The sequence below is a fragment of the Artemia sp. Qi Xiang Cuo genome, chromosome 4 (assembly GCF_049724085.1).
Source record: "Artemia sp. Qi Xiang Cuo chromosome 4, ASM4972408v1, whole genome shotgun sequence".
NCBI lineage: Eukaryota > Metazoa > Arthropoda > Branchiopoda > Anostraca > Artemiidae > Artemia > Artemia sp. Qi Xiang Cuo.
This window is the reverse complement of record NC_142797.1, coordinates 15,685,436-15,710,623: the sequence shown is the minus strand read 5'-3', so window position 1 is coordinate 15,710,623 and position 25,188 is coordinate 15,685,436. Positions and strand designations below refer to the sequence as shown.

Sequence of the window (25,188 nt, the reverse complement as noted above, 5' to 3'; positions counted from 1 at the left end):
TTAAATTTTTTAATTTATTTCCAGATAAAAAGCATCTACCAGTAAATTCAAATTTCAGGGGGACTTAGCCCCCCTCCCCTCCAACAATACAAAACCTTAAAATATGATCAGTATATTCGCTAGAAAATGCATTTTAAGCTTTTTTTCCATTATGTAAATAAAATCTCTCTACCACTGCTATGTTTACAAGTTTTAATTGTTTTGAAACAGTTCTTTTTCGTTCAAAAATGTCCTTTTTCCAATCGTGCGTTTAAAATGTGCTGTCATAAAACCATTTGTGTTTAATCTGTTACCAAAGAGGGGATGATTTCAAAACAACATTTGGCATACGCCTTATCTGAATTAAGAAAACAAACGAATGGAAACGTGTAATTCTAAACGCTTTGAAGAAAGAGTTTGTTTTCTGGCCAAATTAGACAGATATTTTTGAATTGTATTTGATGAAAGCAAATGGATTTCACAGACAATTAAGAGGCTTTTATAAGAATATATGACAGGGAAGGGGGGGAGGGGGGCAATATATCAATTCTAACAAGGTTTTTCTTTACTTGGTACCCGTTAAAAACGAAATTTTTGAGTTAAATAAGTAATTCTTGTATCTTTTAAAAGAGCTTTGCGGAGTTTGAGAGAGACTCTGTTCGCTGATTCCGTGTGGTTAGAGGGGGATTCTTTGTGCAGACTAATTTTCTCTTCAGTAAAAAAAAAGGGAATTGTTTTTTCCATGCTAAATTTTGCCTTCTTTTTAAGGAAGAGGATTCCTACATTTACTCTCCCCCGGAAAAGAGAGCTAAGACTAACGGCGTTGCTCCAATACAACAAGTGGAGATAGGCGGTCTATTGGGGGGCCACTCACATCCATTCCAGACCGACGCTGCCTGCTCAAAACCTATCAGTGCCAACTCCTATGCAGCCAGGTAGAAAGCTGAAAAGAGAATGGATGGTTGCTCACATGATGGGGAGCCCCACTGTCTCATTTGTACAAGCCAGTGACATCGCCTCCACATCTATGCAAGAAACGGGCGGCACTCAACAGCAGTCTGAATTTAGAAATGTGAGTATTTTCACCTCTAGCTTCTACCTATTTGTATCCAACTTTTTTTTTTTAAGTATTTCCTTTTCGCCCATTTTTCAACACCGTAAAAGCGTATGTCAGAGATATTAAAATGTTAATCCCCCCGCCCCCAACCATTGTTTTAAATTCCTCTGCTCCTCTCAGAGATAGCTGAATATAATGCATTTTTTTTATTATCAAAGAAAACACTCTTTTGCGTCTTTCTGAACTTTCTGTGGGAGGGGGGTGGAGGCAAGTATTTAGTTTAAATAATTCTAGGAGGAGGAACTGAGTTTTGAGGATGGGGTGAAAAAAATGAACATGTTTTTTTTTAACTTTATAAAATAATCGCTATTTCACATAGAAAATAAAACCTTTTTTTTATATAGGTTAATGAATTAGCCTTTTCGCCATTTTTTTTTCAACACTATAAAAGTGTGTGTGTGTGCATGTGTGTGTGTGTGAGTGTGTGTGCATGTGTGTGTGTGTGCGCATGTGTGTGTTATGTGTGTGTGTGTGTGTATGTGTGAGTGTGTAAGTGTGAGTGTGTGTGCATGTGTGAGTGTGTGCGCATGTGTGTGTGTGCGCGCATGTGTGAGTGTGAGCACAAGTGTGATTGTGTTTGTGTGTGAGCGGTGCATGTGCCACGTCTAGTCGATAATTCATTGAGAGAGTGCAAATTCAATATCGATGTAATGATTGAATGGCATATATTTCCATATCATTATTTCTTATGTTTGATCCGAGCGCTGTAATTTTTTCAATATACATATCGACTGAATTGTATTTTAATGCTGATTTTGAATATCTTTAAATTATTTCGTTTACCTTAATCCATCAAAAGCTATGAGAAAATTAAGAATTTTTAAGTAGAAATTCTGATATCACGTAATTTGCTTCCGCAGCGCGTTCAGAGACATTTTATCTGACGCTGTTTCCGCAGCATATTATAGGCTCATGGAATACAGGCTAAGGGGTTAGAAACATAATTTCAACCTGTAAGAATATTTCAGCGTGTGTGCACATGTGTGTGTGTGTGTGTATGTGTGTTACTAACAAAATTTGTAATTTATTATGCATTGTTTTGTAAATAATGCTTTAAGCAAAAAAGTATTTAGTTTAAATAATTCTAGGAGGAATTGAGTTTTATGGGATGGTATGGAAAAAAATGAACATGATTTTTCAACTTTATGAAATAATCGCTATTTCACATAGAAAATAAAACCTTTTTTCTACAGATTAATGAAATAGCAGCACCATTGGGTGATGAGACATCAGCATTTACTGGAACAATTCTATCATCACCAACGGAGTTCAGTGATGAACCTACATTAGTTCTGGATAATATGGAATGCCAATGGGGTATTCTTAATGATACTCTTGGGGAAATGGCTAGCCTAGACAATTTAAAGTGTAAAACTGACATGATCGAGTATCCACGAAGGATTGATACATTTATTCGTGAACATTTAGACGGTTCAACCAGTGCTAATGAAACTGGTTCTCATAAAGAAATTATGTCATAAGGCAATATAGGCTGGCTCGATCACTTGTCTCCAAACACCTTGGAATATGTACTAACAGGCCTAGGGGACCTCATGCCATCTCCAACCAATGTAATTGAACAGACTGGGAGTGGTGTTATTGACAATTCTATGTCACTCCCCACCATTCCGCTTAATGATACAGCAACAACGATGCAAATTGTTGGACCTAATTTTTCCGGGGACATTTTTGGCGATAGTTTTATAATTAGTGAATTGGGTCCTGTGAAAATAGGTGCAGGACATGAGAATAGTGTCACGTCCCCGGAATTACGTGAATTTTATTTGTTAGAGTCTGCTCTAGGTCACTTACAAACATATAGGGTAGATTTTAACCCTCCCGAGAAAAACGTGATTGACGGGAGCATTATTTTAACAGACCTAGTAAATGTTCGCCATAGCTACATTGACAGAATTCGAGCACAAATTGAGCTTCAGATTCAGAAATGGGAGGGTCAAGGGGGGATTAAAGCATCAGTAAATCAAAAAGTTTATTTACAAAAGGGAACATCTGGGGAAATTTTTTATTTTCATTTTTCAACTGGCAACCAGACTTTTTACCCTGGTATAAGTGAATTTGAGACCAACTTTTTCAACTGGGTAAATAAATTAATATTGACTTTGGACACGTTTAACGAGAGGGGAAGTGGGTCCATAATTTTATACATTGAAAATATGGATCTGAATCTCAGTAGATTAAAAAAAAACTTTATTTTATGAGGGGCAGGGGGTACTTGACGAAAAAATTGCCACCCGGATTTTTCGGCTAAAGGGGGGGTTCAGGGTTTCAATTTTGACACGGGGCTGCAATGCTTTAAATACACATTTTTAGCAGCAGCCCATAAAACATTAAAAAAAGATTCAACAATAAAAAATCTCGACGGACTTGCTCGTAAGGGGGGAGAAAATTTCCCTAAAATAAATTTTGACTGTTTAGAGGTGAAGTATCCTGTGTCGTTCAAAGAAATGACCCTATTTCAAAAAGAAAATAAAAATCATCCGTTGGAGGTGGTTGTTCTCCAATACGACTTGGAATTTTTAGAGGAGGAAAAGAAACCAATTAAAAAGGGGTTTTGTGTTCAGTTAGGACACCATCGGTGGATAATGTTAAAAATTGGGTTTGGGTTATTTACGAGCCTCCCAAAGATGTAAATTCCTACGTTCATTTTTTCCCCGTTACGGCAATATGTCGACTCCTATTCCAAGGCAGGAACAAAGGAGAATATCTATATTGTCCCATGTGCCTTTCCTGGTTTGGATCGGAGCGAACATTCTCGGATCAAATGGGGCCTTGCAAAATTCATGGGAATCAACGAATTGAAATGCCGACAGAAGGCAAAGATACTTTACAAGTATCTTTTAAAGAAATTTCCAAAATTCCCTGCTACAAGTTGATAAAGTATGTTTGGATGGTGAATCAAGACTGGTGGAGGTATCAGACCCATCAAAGCCAAATATAGTCAAGGAACACAAACTAGTTGCGTGTTCCTATGCACATGCCCATTGCGATTCCAACAATAGAATGCAGTTGGAAGAGTTTTTTTGGGTATGGATGAGGAGGGTAGTATGGAAAAGTTTTTGCTATCTTTAATAAAAACAGCAAACGCCGCAATTTCACGATTGCGTCACACCAACTACCCAATGACATTATCAGATAAGGAGCAACTGGTACTAGAAAAGGGGTTAATTTGTTGGGTTTGCAGAGGTGTTCTTGCCCCAAAAGACGCTGTCCAGGATCATAATCACCCTTATTGATCCCAATTCAACGGGAAAAAGTAACTTTCGGGGGTGGGCTCACAATTCATGTAATTTAAAAATTAAACAGCAACTCTTTCTTCCGGTTTTTATACTTAGCTCTAACTACGATCTGAAGTATGGGCTACCACCAATGGCATGTCTTCAAAAAAATGGAACAGTGGATGATGCATGGGTGGTAGACAGCTTTTCCTACAATATCATTCCTAAATCCTCGGAAAAGTTGCTTGTTTTGGAATTTATGTGGAGATTTGTTGAAGCCGATGTTAAATACACGAATAAAATTCGCTATTTAGATTCCTATAGTTTTTTCCCCAGATGATTGAGTGAATTAATTCAGGTGCAGAAAAACAATGAAGGCTGCAACGCTTTCCCCCTTCTCAAGCAACAATTTCCAAATGATTTATATGAAGTGTTGACGGTCAAGGGCATATATCCTTATGATTATTATTGTTCCATGTCGAGATTCGCCGAGGAAACTATTCCTTGTATTGAATCGTTTTACGATTGTCTACACGATCGTAGGTGCACCCCCGATGAATACAGTTTTGCTTAAAAAAGTTTATGCAGAGAGAGGATGTAAAAACATGCTTGACTTATGCAAGCGGTAGTTGTCGATTGCCCTTTTAACCTTGTTAGACAATATGTATAAAAATATGGACAAAATCTATGGGGAATTTAATCTTAATTTGGGCTATTATTTTTCATCTCCTCACCTGGTAATGGTCCTCATCCTAAGTATTACTGGGGGACAAATCGGGTAATCACTGACATTTCTCAGCATCTATCCATTAAAAGGTCAATGAGGGGTGGATACAGTTTTCATCGGGATCATATCTTAGAAAGTTATCCAACTAGAGAGAAGACAGGGACGAAATCGGATGCAGTTTTCCTTGATATGAATTCTCTCTACCCCTCGGCCATGTCACATTTTGCGCTACCTTGCGGTGAATATAAATGGCTCAATGACCCTCAAGCTCCCCATTTCCCCAAAATTGACGACGACAGTGTTGAGGAAAATGGACCGGTTGGATGGTTTTTTTAAATTGATGGGGAGATACCAGTCGAGCTTCACGATTCAGTAAAGGATTTTATCTTCCCGTGCATCAATAGACCTGTGACTAGGGACTCTTTGAGCCCTCGCAATAGGCGTTTAGTCGAGGTGGACGGATTGCATTGGTCACCTTCAAAACAAAAAATTATTGCTGACCTTGTGCCAAAAAAAAATATTGTTGTTCATCATGTGACCTTAAAATGGATGTGCAACAACGGTTTCAACGTCACAAAGGTTCACAGAGCGCTCCAGTTTAGCCAAAAACCATATCTAAAAACGTTTGTTGAAACTTTTGTCCGGATACGTTCTGAAGCACAGACGAAAGCCGAAAAAGAAATTTATAAGCTCCTTTTGAATTTGGCTTTCGGCAAAATGTGTGAGTGTTCGCAATAGAAATCGTTGTGACGTCGTGACCGATCCCAAACAATGTGCTCGAATTATTGCCGATCCAAATTACACTTCCTTCACGATCATTGGCCCGAACATGGTACTATTGAATAGGAATAAAAGAAGCATTGTATTAAATAAAAATATTGCTGCAGGCAGTGCGATCTTGGAGATCTCTAAAAAATTCATGTTTGTATTACAACGAAACGTTTCTTGGGCCCTTGTAACAGAAACGGAAAAATTATAGGTTTTCGACGTTGTCGCAGACACCATACATCTAAAAGAGAAAACCCCAAACCTCAATGTAGACTTGACGTACGGCGAAAATATCAAATCGTGAGTTGACTACACCGCCTGAAGGTGGATTTACACAGAGTTATTTACATTGCGGGTACAAAAACAGCTTTTTTTTTTTAAAACAGAACCGGGACGTGACATGATTTTCAGTGGTATTTTTGAATATCTGATGGTGTATTATATTCAGACAAATGACGAGAAAATCGAAAGACGTTGCAAAGGAGTACCCACGCATTGTGTGGATCGGAATTTCGACATGGACATCTAAAAGAATTGTATTGTTGAAAATACAATTCCACGAGCCAAATTGCTGGTAATTCGTTCTCTCAACTACAGGAACTTTACTGTAAATGTAGAAGAACTTGCCATGAGTACCATCTCTGGAAATGTCTATTTTTGTCAAGATTGGGTGAAGGCCCGCCACCTGAGTCACTATTGAGCTTCAGACTGGGTTAAATCTGTTAGCCATAGGAAAAGTTTCAGTTTGAATAAAGTCCAGTAAATTTTTTTCCTAAAACCTTTTTTTTTGGGGGGGGGGCCTCGTGGCCTTTAAGGAGGGGGCCTCGCGGCCCGGAGGGGGGGGCGGCCACCAGTGGGGGGTGCACCACCAGATACTACCAAAGTTATCTTTTTTTTTGGACTTAGAGCAGATTTTTTTTTGCTTTTGTACATGTTGCATTCAAATTAAAAAAAGTGATATTATTTTACGTACTTTAATCTAATAAATGTTGTATTTTTTCTATAAATAAATAAACAAACAAAAAAAGTGTATTTATTTAAGTGTTTTTTTCTCTCTCTGTGCCTATGTAAATGTTGTGTTTTTTATTATAAATAAATTAAAAAATGTATTTTTTTCATGTTTAATGTGCTTTTTTTTCAATGTAGTATTTTTTTAAGTATTGTTACTTTTTTATGCATATAATAAAAGAAAATATGATTATTAATTCGTCTTCTTCTTCTTAATATTATTCTTGAACAGAGTAGTAGTAGTAGTAGTAGTAGTAGTAGTAGTAGTAGTAGGGGAATTATTTAGTCATTAGACAGCTATGGTCTACAGTTAGTTGTTCAGGTGAACTATTGAAGGGAACATGTATCAATTTAAAACACCATTCAGGTCGCTTCTGTGTGGGCCATCAATGTCAGGCAAAACAACACTCTTAACTAAAATAATTAAAAATTGCGATAAAAGGTTTGTGGAAAAGTCGAAAAAAATCTCCTTTTGTTACAGTATTTGGCAGAAGTCATATGATAAAATAAAAGCAATTGCTGCTGCCAGGGGGTTGGTGCAGATACAATCCATACAAGGACTTGATGTTTTCACCATTATTGAACCAAACTCTTGGCTGATCATTGACGATCTGGCTAAATCTATTGAACAGTGGTCCCAGGAAATGCTACAATTGTTCACTGTTTGCTCTCATCACGAACAGATTTCCGTTACTCTGGCTCTACACAGTCTCTTTCATCAGAGCAAATGTATGCGAACACTTGCATTGAACTGCACCTACTATATCATCTACAGAGTTGTTCGTGATTCTAGCTCGCTAATAACCCTCAATAAACAAATCTATCCAGGCGTCCCTAAATTTCTGCTCTCGGCATACAATCAGGCAACTAATAAATCCCACGGCTATATCCTATTGGATCTTAATCAAAATACACTGGAGGATTTGCGTGCAGTCACAGACAGTTTTCACAATAAAATTACAGTTTATCTCACTGTGAACACTAAAAATACCTATTAGTTGCTATCGTGACACTGAAGAGAATACAAAAAAATAGACATCTGTTTCCAGTTCTAAGCACTTCAAAACACTTGCTTAGGAAAGCCATACTCAAACATCGTATTGACAATGATTTCATTAATCTAATATCTGAACTTTGTTTAAGTTTGACCGAGGGCAATGATCAACTATAAGAAGTAGTTAAACAACTGTCAAAGCAACATTGTTCCATTGTACGTACATTGTCCTCTAAAAAGCAAGGACAGAATTTTAAAAAAAAGATACTTCTTCAGGCGGGCAGTAGCTTTTTCACACTTTTACTACCGATAATTGCATGACCTGCAAACAGTTTTCACTATATCGCAAAATCCTATAGATTTACTCCAATAGAACTCACCGTCTCGTCCATCGAGTATTTTGAGGGCATTCCGAGTAAATTCACCAACATCAAGAATATTGAGGATGATAAAAACTGCTTTTTCTTTAAGAGGCAATTTAATGAGTGGAAACACATGTGTTTTATCGTTCGAGGTCCACTGCTGCTGCTGCTGCTGCTGCCTTTTATCACAAAAATGAATTATATCTTCAAGATTCTGCTGGAGCACAGTTGAAGAAAAAGTATCTTTATTAATTTTTATGGAAATTCTGATATAAATGGCCCAAAAATTTTGGTGAACAATGAACACGACTCCAGACCTATCTCATGGAAATTGATCATGATCACATTCAAGTTGAGAGCAATGGGAAAGGGACTATAATCCAGGGTAAGAGCTATAATCTACTTGATTTAATCTATGACATGGTTACAAATCGTAAAGCATTAATATAATTTGGCGCTAATCTATGTAGGTTTATAAATACTTTGGACGACCAAAAAGTTATTACTAACAATAGGAGAAGTTTAAAAAAAATAAATGTACTTGAATTATTGTCAACACCACCATTTAAATATGAAGACAACGAAGAAGATTTTAAAGCGATGTTGGAATATACACTCAGCCCACTGAAAGATGGAATAAGGTAAAAACGCATCAATAAAACGTCACCACCACCACCACCACCAACCGTTAGCATAAAACAGGGTGGCGGACATTACACTACGGATTTACGTTCAAGATGGTTGAGGTTCTGAAAGGTATCCATGAAAATATTGGTTAAGCAGGGAGTGTAAGTTCATCCGCCACACTTTCGAAAGTCATCGGTGTTGAAACTAAAAGTGTGCAAGACCATCTGCAAAATAAATGAAGTTACATTCTGCTTATAAAACATAGAGTTCGTGCCAATCAATATCGAAAAACTAAAGCCTTTTACAAATTGAATATAATGCAAGCAGATCTCCTAACTCTAGATGAGGTTCAACGACGTCACAATACACCGTACAAGTACATTCTACTTGCAATCAGTGTTTTCAGTTGTTATGTATATGCAATTCCTTTGCGATCAAAGAGAGGCGTTGAAGTTGCTCAGGCCATTGAAATTATTCTAGAGCAAGATTCATATAAAAAAAATTCAAATGGATCGTGGTAGGGAATTTGTTCATCCCCATGTTGCAAAAGTACTATTGAAATATAGTACACTTTTCTATTATAGTCATAGTTCTATAAAGGCTGCATTGGCCGAACGATTGATAAGAACTATTCGACTTTTAATTTCTAAATATTGTACATTGAAAGATAAACCGGCTTTTATTCATTATTTAAAAAAATTCATGTTGATGTATAATCAACGACCTCATCGATTATGGTACAACTCTACGCCAACCAAAGTTCATCAGTCTGATCAAAACACAATTTACACTTTTCTTAAAAAGTATTTTAATGAAACGATTGTCAAGAAGAAAAATAAATTCAACGTTGGTTATACTGTTAGAATTAATAGGACAACTAATGTTTTTGAAAAGGGGAATTACTTTTGGTCCACTGAACTTTTTAAAGTGTCAAAAATCCTTGACTAAACCCATAACTAATCACCTGCGTGATACCAAAGATGATGATATTTTCGGTGGCTTCTATGACTATGACCAACAAAAAGTTAAAAATAATATTGAAATCTATCCAATTGAAAAGACATTAAAGACTCTTGCTCACAGGTGTAGGAAACGGTTACTTATTTGGTTGTTAGGATACAATTCCGATTTTAATTATTGGATCGGCGTTTAAGATACTGGCAATTCCTACTGATTTGTATTTAAATTTCATGTCCAATATTTCAGATCTTCTCTACAATAATTTGAATACGACAAGTCATTTTTGGACGAAACTCCCCTGCCATCAGATTTGATGGTGCGTATGAACAGGATCTTGTCGACTGTATTTTCAAAACTATCCCTGACATCCTTAGGAAGGATTGTGTGTATGCTACATAATTTATACCACTTAAGTGGACCCCTTTTTTTTACTATGAAAGGGTTGAAACACTTAAATCTAAGAAGTATACTTATGCCAAATTGAAATATATTGAATAAAATAATATAACAAATTTGTGTTGTACAATCAATGGAAAAATCGCATATCGTAAGAATGTTAAATTCCATTTTAATTATTCACTGGAACACAACAGAATTTACATTACCTCACCTGTTGACACTGAAATAATTATTCTCAGTGATAATCTGAGAGACGTTCTTCGCTTTAAACAGAATACGATCAATGGAAAAAATGCTGTCACCGTTTACGGGATGGCTCAAGTTATTTTTGCTGATTATCCACCTGGTTTCGCCTCGGCCTCTTGCATATTTCTCTATGCATCCTTTGTGGAAACATGGAGAGTCGGTAATTCAAATGTACCCTTCCTACGTGTTCTTGAACGAAAAACAACTCATGAACTTGTTCATCACTATAATATAAAGCATCTTCAGTATGTTCCTGTAAACACTTCGTATTTGGAACTTTGTCAGATAACACTAAGAAGTGAATTGGGCGATCCTTTACCAATAACTAAAGGCTAAGTAGTGTGTATATATAATTTTCAACCTATTGTCAGCAACAGCACCATCACCTAAAATGAGCAATATAAGAATTCCATTTGTCTGTCCCAATATTAATTGCTATGTTGGTGCTTTAAGTCCACGTCAAATAGGCAATGGATTGGACTACTGCAAGGGTCGTATTACAATGTCTGGTTATGGTCTTGGTAACTGGTTTTCTAGGCTATTTCGTTCTGCACTACCCCTTGCCAGAAAATATCTTGTGCCTGCTGCATCAAATTTTGCTGCTTCCACACTAGAGGACTGGGGGTCGGGCAAGAATTTCAAGGAGAGTGTTAAGGAAAATATTAGATCTTCAGCAAGAGCCGTTGGTGAGCAATTAAAATCTCAGCAAAATGGGGAGGGATTGAAAAGGATGCGTGCGCGTCATTCACTCATCAGTCTCCACCCAGGTGGGAAGCGAAGGTCATCAACAAGGACTTTGGGGAATAAAACAAGGAAGACCAATAAGCAGAAGAAGAAGAAAAAGAAAAAGATTGTTAGATCAAAGAAGGATTTCTTCTCTTAAGATGACTTATCTCCCCCAAAAGGAATCATACCCATCAATCAGTTCCTCAATGAATCTATTCAATGCTGAAAATGTTGATGTCAGTGTCAAGTATGGCTTCTATGAACAATTTCATCCCCAACAACTCCTCTCGGAAAACACACACTTTCAAATATTTTCTAATGAAGACTATTTCATTGATTTGTCATCAACATTTGTTGATTTAAATGTTGCGGTGAAGAAAAAGTCAGATAAAACAACTCCAACTGTTGCCGACGGTCTCTCCTACGATAACTGTATTCTACACAATCTATTCAAACAAATTAATGTATTTATTAATGGTATATTGGTGAGCACTAGCAATAATTTATCAAACTATGCAAGCTACATACAATTTATGATGATCACACCAAAGGCATACAAGGAGTTGAGAGGACAATCATTGGGCTATGAATTTCGATCAGGTGTTGATACCGATGGTGAGTTGACTACTGCACTGACCCAGGAGTATCATCTGGTTGGAAAATTAAATCATGAGATATTCAATATATCCCAATGGCTACCCCCCAATGTCAAGATTGACATAAAGTTACAGCTGGCCCCATCGAATTTCATTTTGAGAAAAACACTTCCTGCAGCACCCGATGCAAATGTCATTATTACATCGGCAATTCTCCACGTCCGAAAACAACAAGTTATGAGCTCTGTTGCATTGGCAGTGGAAAAGCTAAGAGCCAATGGCAACAACATTAAACTTCTTGTACTCCATACGATCACTAATCAACGTCACATTGCCACCGGTTCTCGTATCTATAGTGATTCATCATTTATCAATGGAGAAATCCCATCAAAATTGGCTTTGGCCTTTGTGAAGAGTGGCAGTGCTGTTGGATCCTGGACTGAATCCCCCCAGGATTTTAATTTTTTTGGTCTATCTAGCCTTGTGTGCAAAGTGAATGGTATTCCACTATACACTCTTCAATCTATCATTTGATAAAAAATCAAATAGAACTCTGTACGAGTTGACTATGCAATCCATAGATCATTAATCTCAACTATTTGAAAATGGAATAACCGATTCAATGTTTTAAGAAAATCATGGGGTATTTGTTTTGGACTTGTCGGGGACTCAGGATATGAGCATAGTACGAACAGGGAATGTACGTTTAGAGTGGACATTTGCCGATGCTCTTACTGAGAGTATCACGCTAATATCACTGAGTCAATTTAAAACCTATTGCGAAATCACCCCCAACGGCAGTGTTCTATTAGACCTAGCACTTTGAACACATACAAAACACTCAGTTTATTTTGTATGGATCTATACATGTAGCAGTACAAGTTGTCTTGCTCACCTTCTGACTTCGTTGAAAAATTCCAAGTGTTAACAGTACCCTAATCATTGTTAATAGCAGTCCATCGACTTTGAAGACTGGCCATTGGCTATGCATCTTTCAAACAGCGAAGAATATTTAATTTTTGGATCCTCTTTGGTTAACGTAGAAATTCTACGCTCTATACATCAGCAACTTTATTGAAAGCAGGGGGAAAACCATTATTCAAAATCAACAAAGAGTACAGGATTTAACGACTAAGCATGTGGCTTTCATGCACTACTCTTTTTCATGTTCAGATGTCGTGGCTACACATACAAGCAGTTTCTTGACATCTACGTTGACTTACCTCGATTGAACGACTTTCTATTGGAAAATATACTTAAAAGCGTATTTAATATTGATTTTATTGCCCTACGAATAAAATGTTCAAAAAATGTCTGTGAAATTGTTTATTAATAAAAATTTATATACATGATAAAATGACTTTTCTACTCTTTAGATTTCATCTTCTACTAGTTAAAGGTATTTTTCTACAACAACTAGTGCAGGTAGATTATCTGAATTCACAGTGTCCTGACCCTGATGTACTGCAATTTCTGGCTCACATTTTCTACAGTAGAGTTTAACCTCACTCTTGTCATATCTCTTTGTATAGTCAATGATACTTTTCCCATTCATTCTATATAATTCACGTGATTCAATTTGCTTATTTGAAGCAATTTCACAAACAGCGTCCTCAAGTTTCGAATCGCATTCTGTCACAGCCAAATAAAAATCAGTGGGCTTATAATCATAAAACCCATTGTCTTCATAACAATCACGTAGAAACAATATTCTTTTGTTGTTCCAGCAGTTGAATCGTTGACCCGGCTCCTCCTCCCAGAACAATCTAAAACCACGACGATACCATTCTCGTAGCAATAAACTAAAATCACGACTAGGATTCTGTCCAATCATACCGGGATATGTATTCTCCCACTGATTACATTTATCATAATGACAGTTGGAGCATAGGTGCCCTCTAGGATGACAGTCACACGTCTCTTCAAGACAGGAATTACAACCTTTAATTTGCACAGCATATCCTCTATGCACTTTAAATGGGTTGCATAGTGTACAGTTGTCATCATACTTATCAATCATTGTACAATTGTGACCTGATGACCAGCTGTCCAGTGCGTATATACATAGTGGACATGTATGGAAAATTTTTTCATGTGTTGACAGTCTCACAGCCACAATGAAACTGAGCTAGCAGCATCAAAAATTGTCGGAGATAGAGAGAGAGAGAGGAGTAAATCATCCTTGAGCACCATCTTTCTCATGAAAAAAAGTCCTAAATTTCTAAACTAGTGTTTAAAGCATATCCACAATATCATTTTGCTGTGTCGTGATCAATATATCAATAAATTGTGTAAATGCATTTGGACCACGACGTAGAAGCTTCATACAATAGTCTAATGATGGAGAATCACTTTTCATTATATCGACAAGCATTCCCCAAGAAAATATCTTCCTTTGAATAGACAACTCTAGAAAATCGTTATCTAGAATCAAACGTTTTTCTATAAGCACTAGATTCCCCATGATTCGCTCTTTCTCAAATCTATCCATTTTTTAGAGTCCTAACACTCTCACAACCAATTTCAGACTAACCAGAATTTCTTATTATACTTTAAAAAAAATATATACACTAGTCTTCTATAGAACTACAAATAGATTTGATTTAGAAATAATTTTATTGAACATAATTACAATAGTAATATTAACTGATGAATTTTGTTCTCATCAATATATTTCGATAGGACATCTAATGCTGACCGATGTTTATTTATATGGAGAATATTCACTTTTCCAGGAAAACATAGTTGCTCCTCGTGTTTAAACTTGCTTAATGATATCACGTATCTAGCATACATATTGTCCCATTCAAGGCATACTCTACAGCCAGCGGTTATTTCCACAGCCACATTGGGTACTTGTATATCGTTGCTGCTGCTGTCGGCTCCATCATTAATCTCCGATAATGTAAATGCACCACTAATTTTTTCTCTACTAATATCCTCTCAAATAAACTATTTTCTTTGAATTCAAGTCTCGTACTAATATGAATTGCAATGACAACCAGTCCTTTTATTCAAATTCAAACCACAAATTAGGATGTCATATATAGAGTAACCTCCGCTCTCTGGTTGGCTCCTAAAAAACGAATATTGACATAAAAACCGGTCTGTTTGAATTATATAATTATGATCATACTCTCAAAACATGTTTGACAACATTATATCATACCAGTTTTTTTTAAGAATGTACACGTGAACTCATGACGTACATTCATTGTGCAATTGACAAAAAAAAAACCTATTTGACTACATTATACACTGCCAAATAACTAGTCTGGTAATCTGTCTTGGAAAGCTGCCAGGGAACATAACCTACGCAAATTCAATATGTACTTACTACTGATGCAGTAATATTAGGATGAAAATAGTTTCTTTTGGCTAGTTCAACATCCCCAACAACGAGCCCTGTTAGTTTCAAACTGTTCCTAAGCTGTTCATACACCAAACTGTTCCTAAGGCATTGCTGTTACGCCCTTCTGAAAACCTGCATACTTACAGAGTTTTATGATTCAGTTCACCTTCTTCCTCAAAATTCTTTGACAGTTTCACCTTCAAACCCTTAGGCATCGTTAAAATAGTAGTCACAGTAGTAGTATATATATTACTAGTAATATCATTAATAGTAATAGTAGTAGCACCGGTAGCCGCAGTAGTATTGAAGTATTGGTTTTTGTTCAATAAATCACCCCTCTCATCAATTCCTAGAAGTTTCACCTTAATATAATCAGCCATTGCTATGACTGCAGATATGTCCCTTTGAAAACCTGTATGTTCATATACTTCTTGAAATTTTCCTCTTAATGCTCTGAGCTTTACAAGTATTTGAAATAGAAGTAGTAGTTAAAGCAGTAATAGTAGTAGTAGTTTAGCAGTGATCGTAGTATTAGTATTAGCGTGCACATATTGCCTTTTGGTCAGATGATCTTCCCCTTTAAGCATTCTCTGCAAGTTCCAGCTTAATACCTAAATCAATTCTTGAGATACACTCTTTTGACAATATACATGCCCTTAGCGTATTTTCATTTAGTTCAGTTTTCTCCTCGATATTGTAATTGGAGTAGTGTGGTAGTAGTAGCAGTAATAGTGGTGGTAATTGTAGTAGTAGTGGTAACCTGCAAATATTCCCTTTTTAATCATCTCCCCTATCATTTCCTGAAAGTTTCAAAATAATGTACTCAGTATTTCTGAGATATTTGCCTGTGACAATCCATATAAACGTAACGTTTTTTGATTTTGTTCAACACTCCCCTCAACATTCTCTGAAAGGCTGAAATATATGCCCTTCGTCTGTTTGGAAAGTAAAGTTTATATATGCATACCTTTCTCAATTACATATACTATATGTAAACAATGGACGAATTACCTAACTCACAGTTCTTGACCTGAGGACTGCAGGAAGGGGGGACTGGTCGCCATACATTCACTTTTGATTCTTGAATATGACACTAGAACTTTCGATTTCTAATAAAATGAGCCCCATCTGATCCGAAGTGTATACGACCACCCGTTCCATAAAAAACCTTATATTTCCCCGGGGGATAACTTACAACCATGATCCCTGGACTCTTTGGGGGATGTGCCCACCCTGGAATCTTTATTATATTGTCTTTGGACTATTGCGAACAAAATGTCCATCTCACGTTTTCAATCGTATACGTTTTGGGAAAAGAGGATGCCAAAGAAAGGAGGGTTTGTTGCCCTGAATCACTTTTGACCCTTGAAAGAGAACTGGAACGACACATTTGCAATCAAATGAGCCTTCTCTAAAGTTCACAAAACAACATTTCCATTAAAATCTTATATGTTTCAGGGGCATAACTTACCACCCTTGCCTCCAGACTCTGGGGGATTGTATCTACCCCAAAAGGCTTGTTGCGTAATCTTTGGACTATTTTTGAACAAATTGCTATCTCCAGATTTCTATTTGATACATTTAGGGCACAGGGATGTGGGCACAATGTATTATATTTTTTAAACCAGGACACTTCCTATAGAAGGAAATGTGGTAGAAACTTGAAAAGGGGCTAATTCGGCCGGAGATTGAAAGCTCTGGTGCCCTTTTAATTGTCAAACGTGATAGGAGGGCAACAAGCCCCCCCCCCCATACCCATCATTTTCCTAAATACATCCAGTCAAAATTTTGAATTAGCCATTAGGTTCAATATAGTTAAATGGTCCAGAATTTATGTCTTTGACGATCACAACAGCCATCCCACTGCCCACAGTCTTCAGACACAGGGTTGTGACTATTGCCCTGGGGGGACATAGAAGGCTTTTATGGAAATGGTGGTCGTATAAACTTCGGAGGGGGCTCATTGAATTGGAAATAAGAAGTTCTAGTGCACTTTTTAAGTATCAAGGTGATTGGAGGGCAGATAACTCCTCTCCCCCTTGTAATATTTTCCCCAAATGTATCCGATAGAAATCTGGAGATAGCAATTTGTTCAAAAATAGTCCAAAGATTACACAACAAGCCTTTTGGGGTAGATACAATCCCCCAGAGTCTGGAGGCAAGGGTGGTAAGTTATGCCCCTGAGGTATATAAGATTTTAATGGAAATGGTTATTGTATGAACTTTAGAGAAGGTTCATTTGATTGCAAATGTGTCGTTCCAGTTCTCTTTCAAGGGTCAAAAGTGATTGAGGGCAACGAACCCTCCTTTCTTTGTCATCCTCATTTTCCAAAACACCCGCATCGCAGACACTAGGCACCGCAATAGCACTGCCTAGTATCTTTGGACTATTTTTGAATAAATGACTATTTCGAAATTTCTATTCGATGGATTCCGGAAAAATACGACGCGTGGAGGAGGGGGGGTTTCTGCCCTCGGATCACTTTGACTCTTAAAAAGGGCACTAGAATTTCTGATCCATTGAGCCCCTTCTGAACTTTGTACGTCCGTCCGTTCTTTAAATCAAGGAGGCACACTTGTGCCTCTATAAAGAGGCGACCCACCATAATGTTAAGTGATTTCAGGTCCTAGAGGTTGCAGAGAGACGGCGGTAATCGCATTTTGTAGCCCAAGCGCAAACTAAGAAACTTGCAAAATTTCATCCTCCTCCGACTTTATCTTCATGGGGTAAACTGGGCCTGAAGTTTAGACCCTCCAACCACAGCCCCCCTTTAACGTTGTCCGATTGGGCTGAAATTTAGACGTTAAGCTTTTCTAGGGCTCGGGAGCTTATCCTCGAAATTTCAGCTCAATCCGATCAATCCTTCCCTGTTTTCAAAAAACCAAATATAGCCACTTAAAATTCATCATCATTTCTTTTTTTTTCTTAGCCACGCCTACAGGCCACAGTTGGCAACGGATCCGGTTGAATGAGGACTCATTCGAAGCAGAATTCGACCTGTTAGGGCCTTTTGATATTTTCAGACCGAAAAGATTATTCCCCGAATTTACATTTGCGAAAAACCTTAGTTTTTTTCAAATAATACAGATAAACAGGTTAGACATGCTTTGTTATGAAAATATCTGCGCGTCAATTTTCATAACAAAGCATGTCTAACCTGTTTATGTGTATTATTTGAAAAAAACTACGTTTTCTAAAGAGTTAAAGAGGCTGAGTTACAAGGTCAACCCTTAAAACGTACAGGGATTAGGAGGCACAGTTGGGGGGGCTGTTAAAGAGGCTGAGTCACAAGTTCGAACCTTAAAACGTACAGGGATTAGGAGGCACCCTGTACGACGTGATTTGAGTATTCAGGAATTAAAAGCCTTAACACAAGAATGTTCAAGAGCGGGGGGTTTGGGGGCGGCAGCCCCCCAACTTCAACTCCTGACACGATCAGCTAACAGTTAGTCAAGCAATAATAAGTAATAAACTGTACAAAAACGTGCAGAAATTATTTGAAAAAAACTACGTTTTCTAAAGAGTTAAAGAGGTTGAGTTACAAGGTCGAACCTTAAAACGTACAGGGATTAGGAGGCACAGTTGGGGGCTGCCGCCCCAAACCCCAGCTTTCGCAGCCTTTAAATAAAAAAAGTTTTTAAACTGAAAGTAAGGAGCGACATTAAATCTTAAAACGAACAGAAATTATTCCGTATATGAAAGAGGCTGTGCCCTCCTCAACGCCTCGCTCTTTACGCTAAAGTTTGACTGTTCTCACAACTCTTTTTTTAGAACAATAAAAACTTTAGCGTAAAGAGCGAGGCGTTGAGGAGGGCACAGCCTCTTTCATATACGGAATAATTTCTGTTCGTTTTAAGATTTAATGTCGCTCCTTACTTTCAGTTTAAAAACTTTTTTTTATTTAAAGGCTGCGAAAGCGGGGGTTTGGGGGCGGCAGCCCCCCAACTGTGCCTCCTAATCCCTGTACGTTTTAAGGTTCGACCTTGTAACTCAGCCTCTTTAACTCTTTAGAAAACGTAGTTTTTTTCAAATAATACCTTATATATCCCCAGGATATAAATTGCAACCCTTGTCCTGAGGGCTGTGTTTGGGGAGAGGGTCATCCTCAAAGACATAATTGCCGGACCTTTCAACTACGCTGAATACAATAGCTATCTCAAAATTTTGATTAAATATGTTTGGGGAGATGATGGGCGTGGAGTAGAGGAGGGGGGGAGGTAGTTGCCCTCCAACAAATTTCGAAAATTAAAAAGGGCACTAGCACTTTCAAATTCCATTCGAATGAGCCGTTTCTTCGACAACTCCAATACGAAGTTCCCTGGTCTAAAAAATAAATAATACATTGTGTCCACATCACTCTTTACTTAGGCAACGCTATTACGCTGCTTGGGATCACAGTAATATATGACCACTGGTTTTGATGTGATCACCGACAGTACAACAAAACAAACAAGGAAGCATTATCATCCTTCATTGCAAAAATAAAAAATGACATATTTCTGTGGATAGTGGCTTTTGGGGGTTTCTAAGCATGTTGAATTTCGTCGTCCAGTTTTCATCAAGACCGCATAATTTTTGGAGAGCTTGTCAATTTGTTTCTAGAGTTACGTAAATTTTCAAATTTTAATCACTTTTGATGGAAGATTCGAAAACTGAGAAACTTTAAAAATTTTAGAACAAGCTTCAAACACCAATTTTGTTTTCGCATGCATTGTAATCAAATATTTAGAACTTTGGTTTCTTTTGACAATGGTTGCTCTTTACTTAAGGCTTGTTATTAGGAACTGTTTGATCAAATGCTCTCTTAAATAAATGAAAAATATAAAGCTTCTCGTAGCACCTTCCTCTGGAAAATTTACTGGTGGCACCCATAATCCACTTCCTCACTACTATCCCTTTTGTGCCGGTAAACAAATGAATATGATCTTGATTTTACACACAAAAACTACAATTTTAAAGTAGCTACATCTAAGCTCTACCCCTATTACAGGCTTAGTCGAAATATATATATATATATATATATATATATATATATATATATATATATATATATATATATATATATATATATATATATATATATATATATATATATATATATATATATATATATATATATATATATATATATATATATATATATATATATATATATATATATATATATATATATATATATATATATATATATATATATATATATATATATATATATATATATATATTTTTTTTTTTTTTTTTTTAATAAGTACCCCGGGACTTTCTGGCCTGAAAAAAAAAACAATCTAGATGGGTCATGAATACGACAAAATTTGGAAACACCCCTATCTCGTAAATGGCCATGCATATATGCATTTAAAAATAGCAACAAAAATATGCAATTCAGTATTACAGTGACATCATGCACTAATACAATTCACAACTCATTTTACAAACGATATTTTAAACAGTTTCATGACTATAAGAAAATATGCCTGGAGGACGACCCAAAAAATGCAAATTTTTAATTGTTGAAACTGAAAAGTCGTCTGAACAAGAAGAAATGTTTGTCCAACCCCCTGAACCATTAAATGTGAAAATACCAAGAGGACAATCCTAAGAACAAAAATTCACAACTACTGAAAATGAACAGCCTGGACCAACGAATGTGATAAGACCAATCCGAATTTCTAAAGAAAAGGGCATTGATAAACTTTATGAAGTAATGATGAACAAAAATGAAGAAAAAAATATTTGGTTAGAAGAAAAGTGACACCGAGAATCACAACAAACTAAAAACGAGAGAAAAGCACAAAAATGTATGTGGTTAGAAGACGTGCATCAATTTGAAGCAACACAAATCAATTGCGAATATGAATCACAAAGAAATGTGTGATTAGAAGACTTAAGACAATGAGGATCAAAATAAATCAACAACGGAAATGAATTACAAAGAAATATGCGGTTAGAAGACATTTGACAACGAGAATCACAATGAGTCAAAAACGAAAGGGAAGCACAAAACAGTCTTCCTTTAGAAGACAAAATAATTCGAGAAGAACAACACTGTCTCAATGTTCAACGGCAACAAGCTTTGGCACAAAACCCAGTATTTACCTACAAAAATTTCACAAACTACACAGATGCTAACTAAAATTTACTGGGGCCCTTATTTATTGTCATAATACTTTATATTCTTTCCTTACAATAACTGCAGCTAGGCTGCTAAAGTAAAATAGTCGGAGAATAGTTATGAATATTTATGATTGCTGACCTTGGATAACTATACTCAATTTTGAAAAGCAAAAACAGTAAATGTTTGAGGGAATCAAGAAGAGTCGTGTTTGAGGGAATGGCACTCGTCCTCACATGTAACGTAGCCCTAGGTATTCTTTTAAAATCAAACAGAAATTCCTTAAAAATAAGTTTTTTCAAATGAATGTAAGAGTGATATTAAGACTTAAAACGGACAGAAATTACTTCTTATATGAGGAATTTCCCCCTTTTTAAACCCACTGCTCTTTCCAATAAGTTTAACTTTTTGTCCCAATCTTTTAGGAACAACTGTTCAAACGCAATGGTTATTTAATCATAGGCAGCGCAATTGCACTGCCTAAATAAAGAACGATGTTGGCCCAATGTATTATTATTATTATTATTATTGTTTTCTTTTTCCATACCAGGGCACTTTGTATCGTAGGAGTTGTCTTAGAAACTTCGAAAAGGGCTCATTCGATTGGAAATTGGAATGGCTAGTGCCCTTTTTAATAGTCGAAAGTGATTGGAAGGTAGCAAACACCCCTTCCACGCCCACCAATTCCTCAAACACATCCAATCAAAATTTTGACATAGCCATTTTGTTCAGCGTAGTTCATTTTTAGATGGAAGATATGTTTTTGAGGAGGTCACCCCACAACCCTTAGGGAAAGGCTTGTAAGTTATGCCCTGGGGGCATATAAGAACAATGTTGGCACAATGTATTATTTTTTTTTTCCTTTAGACCAGGGCACTTCGTATCGAAGAAGTTGCCATAGAAACTTTCAAAAGGGCTCATTCAATTGGAAATTGGAGTGGCTTGTGCCCTTTCTAATGGGGGAAAATGATTTGAAGGCAACTAATATCCCTTTCACGCCCACCATTTCCCCGAACACATCCAATCAAAATTTTGAGATAGCCATTTTGATCAGCGTAGTTGATTTCCAGATAGAAATTATGTTTTTGAGGAGGACACTCCCCCACAGCCCTCAGGGCAAGGGTTTTAAGTTATGCCCTGGGGGCATATAAGATCAATGTTGGCACAATGTATTATTTGTTTTTTTTTCCTTTAGACCAGGGGATTTCGTATCGAAGGAGTTGTCGTAGAAACTTCAAAAAGGGCTCATTCAATTGTAAATTGGTGTGGCTTGTGCCCTTTTTAATAGTCGAAAGTGATTGGAAAGCAGCTAACACCCCTTCCACGCCCACCATTTCCCAGAAAACATCCAATCCAAATTTTGAGATATACATTTTGTTCAGCGTAGTTGATTTCCAGATCGAAATTATGTTTTTGAGGAATACACTCCCCGACAGCCCTCAGGGCAAGGGTTTTAAGTTATGTCCTGGGGGCATATAAGAACGATGTTGGAACAATATATGACTTATTATTTTTTTCCTTTAGACCAGGGCACTTCGTAGCGAAGGAGTTGTCGTAGAAACTTCAAAAAAGGCTCATTCAATTGGAAATTGGAGTTGCTTGTGCCCTTTTTAATAGTCGAAAGTGATTGGAAGGCAACTAACATCCCTTCCACGCCATTTATTTCCCCAGACACATCATATCTGAATTTTGAGATAGCTATTTTGTTCAGAGTAGTTAATTTCCAGATATAAATTATGCTTTTCAGGAGGACCCTCCCCCACAGCCCTCAAGGCAAGGTTTGTAAGTTATGCCCTTGGGGTATATAAGGTTTTTATAGAAAGTATAGTTCTAAAAACTTCAAAAAAGGCTCATTCGACTGGAAATTCAAAGGGCTAGTGCCCTTTTTAATAGTCGAAAGTGATTCGAGGGCAACTAACCCCCTTCTCATGCCCACCTTTTCCCCAGACTCATCCAATCGAAATTTCAAGATAGCCATTTTGTTCAACGTAGTTGAAAGTTCTGGAAAGTAGGTATTTGAGGATGACAACCTTTCACAGCCCTCAGGGCAAGGGTTGTAAGTTATGCCCTTGGGGCACATAAGGTTTTTGTAGAAAGTCTAGTCGTAGAAACTTCAAAAAGAGCTCATTTGACTGGAACTTGAAATGGCTAGTGCCCTTTTTAAAAGTCGAAAGGGATTAGAAGGCAACTAACACCCCTTTCACGCCCACCATTTCCCCAAAAACATCCAATCAAAATTTTGAGATAGCTATTTTGTTCCAGGCAGTTTCAAGTTCAGGAAATTATACCTTTGATTAGAACACTCACCCCACAGTCTTCAGGGCTAGGGTTATAAGTTGTGCCCTGGGGGCATATAAATTTCTATTGAAATCTTTGTCTCTGAAACTTTAAAAAGGGCTCATTCGATTGGAAATTCAAAGGGCTAGTGCCCTTTTTAATAGTCTCAAAAGTGATTTGAGGGCAACTAATCCCCCTCCCACGCCCACCTTTTCCCCAAACATGTCCAATCGAAATTTATAGATAGCCATTTTATTCAATGTAACTGAAAGTTTTGGAAATTAGGTCTTAAAGGATGAGAAACCCGCCCCCCCCCCCAACTCTTAGGGCAAGGGTTGTAAGTTATGCCCAGGGGGTTATAAGGTTTTTATAGAAAGCGATGTTGTAGAAACTTCAAAAAGGACTCATTCAATTGGAAACTGAAAGGACTAGTGCCCTTTTAATAGTTGAAAGGGATTGAAGGGCATTTAGCTCCCCTGTCACGCCCACCATTTCCCCAAACACATTCAATCAAAGTTTAGAGATAGCCATTTTGTTCAACGTAGTTGAAAGTTCTGGAAATTATGTATTTAAGGATGACAAACCCCCCAGAGCCCCCAGGGTGAAGGTTGTAAGTTATGCCCTGGGGGCATATAAGGTTTTTATTGATAGAGTTGTCGTAAAAACTTCAAAAGGGGCTCATTCAATTGGAACTTCAGAGGGCTAGTGCCCTTTTTAATAGTCGAAAGTGATTGGAGGGTATATAACCCCGCTCTCACGCCCACCATTCCCCCACACACATCCAATCAAAATTTTCATGTAGCCATTTTGTTCAATGTGGCAGAAAGTTCTGGCACAGAGGGCTTTGAAGTTGACACCCCTCCCCAGCCCTCAGGACAAGGGTTATAAGTTATGCCCTGGGGGTATATAAGGTTTTTATTGAAAGCGTTATCGTAGAAAGTTCAAAAGGGTACATTTAATTGGAAATTGAAAGGGCTAGTGCCTTTTTTAATAGTTGAAACTGAGTGGAGAGCGACGAACGCCCCTCTCATGCATTTCATTTTCGCAAACACAAAATTTTGAGATAGCCGTTTTGTTTAACGTAGTTGAAAGCTCTGGAAATTAGGTCTTAGAGGATGACAACCACCTTCACAGCCCTTAGGGTCAGGGTTGTAATTTATGACCTGGGGGGATATAAGGTGTTTATAGAAAGCGTTGTTGTAGACACTCAAAAAGGGCTCATTCGATTGGAAATCGAAAGGCATAGTGCCCTTTTTTAATAATCGAAAGTGATTGGAAGGCTTGACATTTTTATAGTAAAGATCGATGTGGGTATAATGTATTATTTTTTTGTTGTTGTTGTTGTTTAGACATGGGCACTTCGTATCGAAGGAGTTGTCGTAGGAGCTTCGAAAATGGCTCATTCGATTGAAAATAAAAAAAGGGCTTATGCCCTGTTTAATAGTCGAAAGTGATTGGAGGGAAACTAATCCCCCTCCCACGCCCACCTTCCCATTTGCCTTTATGTTTAAAAATTAAATGTTGCCTTCACATTAAATAAAAATGCACTGTGTTAATGCTTATTCCCAATAAGGCATCCCAGCAGTATCCCAAGAACGACTGAGGGTATTATGTTCAAACTTTCTGGGCTACTTCTGCTCTTAAAATTTAACCAAATCAAAATAGCGTAAGTGTATCCAAGTTATCAAAGAAATTATACAG

General features: G+C 37.1%; 1 protein-coding gene across 3 annotated transcripts in view; it reads left to right on the top strand.

Annotated features, from left to right (window-relative positions):
• The window catches only part of LOC148952812 (cGMP-specific 3',5'-cyclic phosphodiesterase-like), a 372,326-nt gene that overhangs the window by 38,951 nt on the left and 308,187 nt on the right, over window positions 1-25,188 (top strand). The window contains exon 1 of one of the 3 annotated variants that reach the window (XM_089088105.1): window positions 18,162-18,193. The exons of the other annotated variants lie outside the window; for them this stretch is intronic. The gene's annotated coding sequence lies outside the window, so the exon portion shown is untranslated. Of the gene's footprint in view, window positions 1-18,161; window positions 18,194-25,188 lie in introns of those variants that run through there. 3 annotated transcript variants of the gene reach the window in all.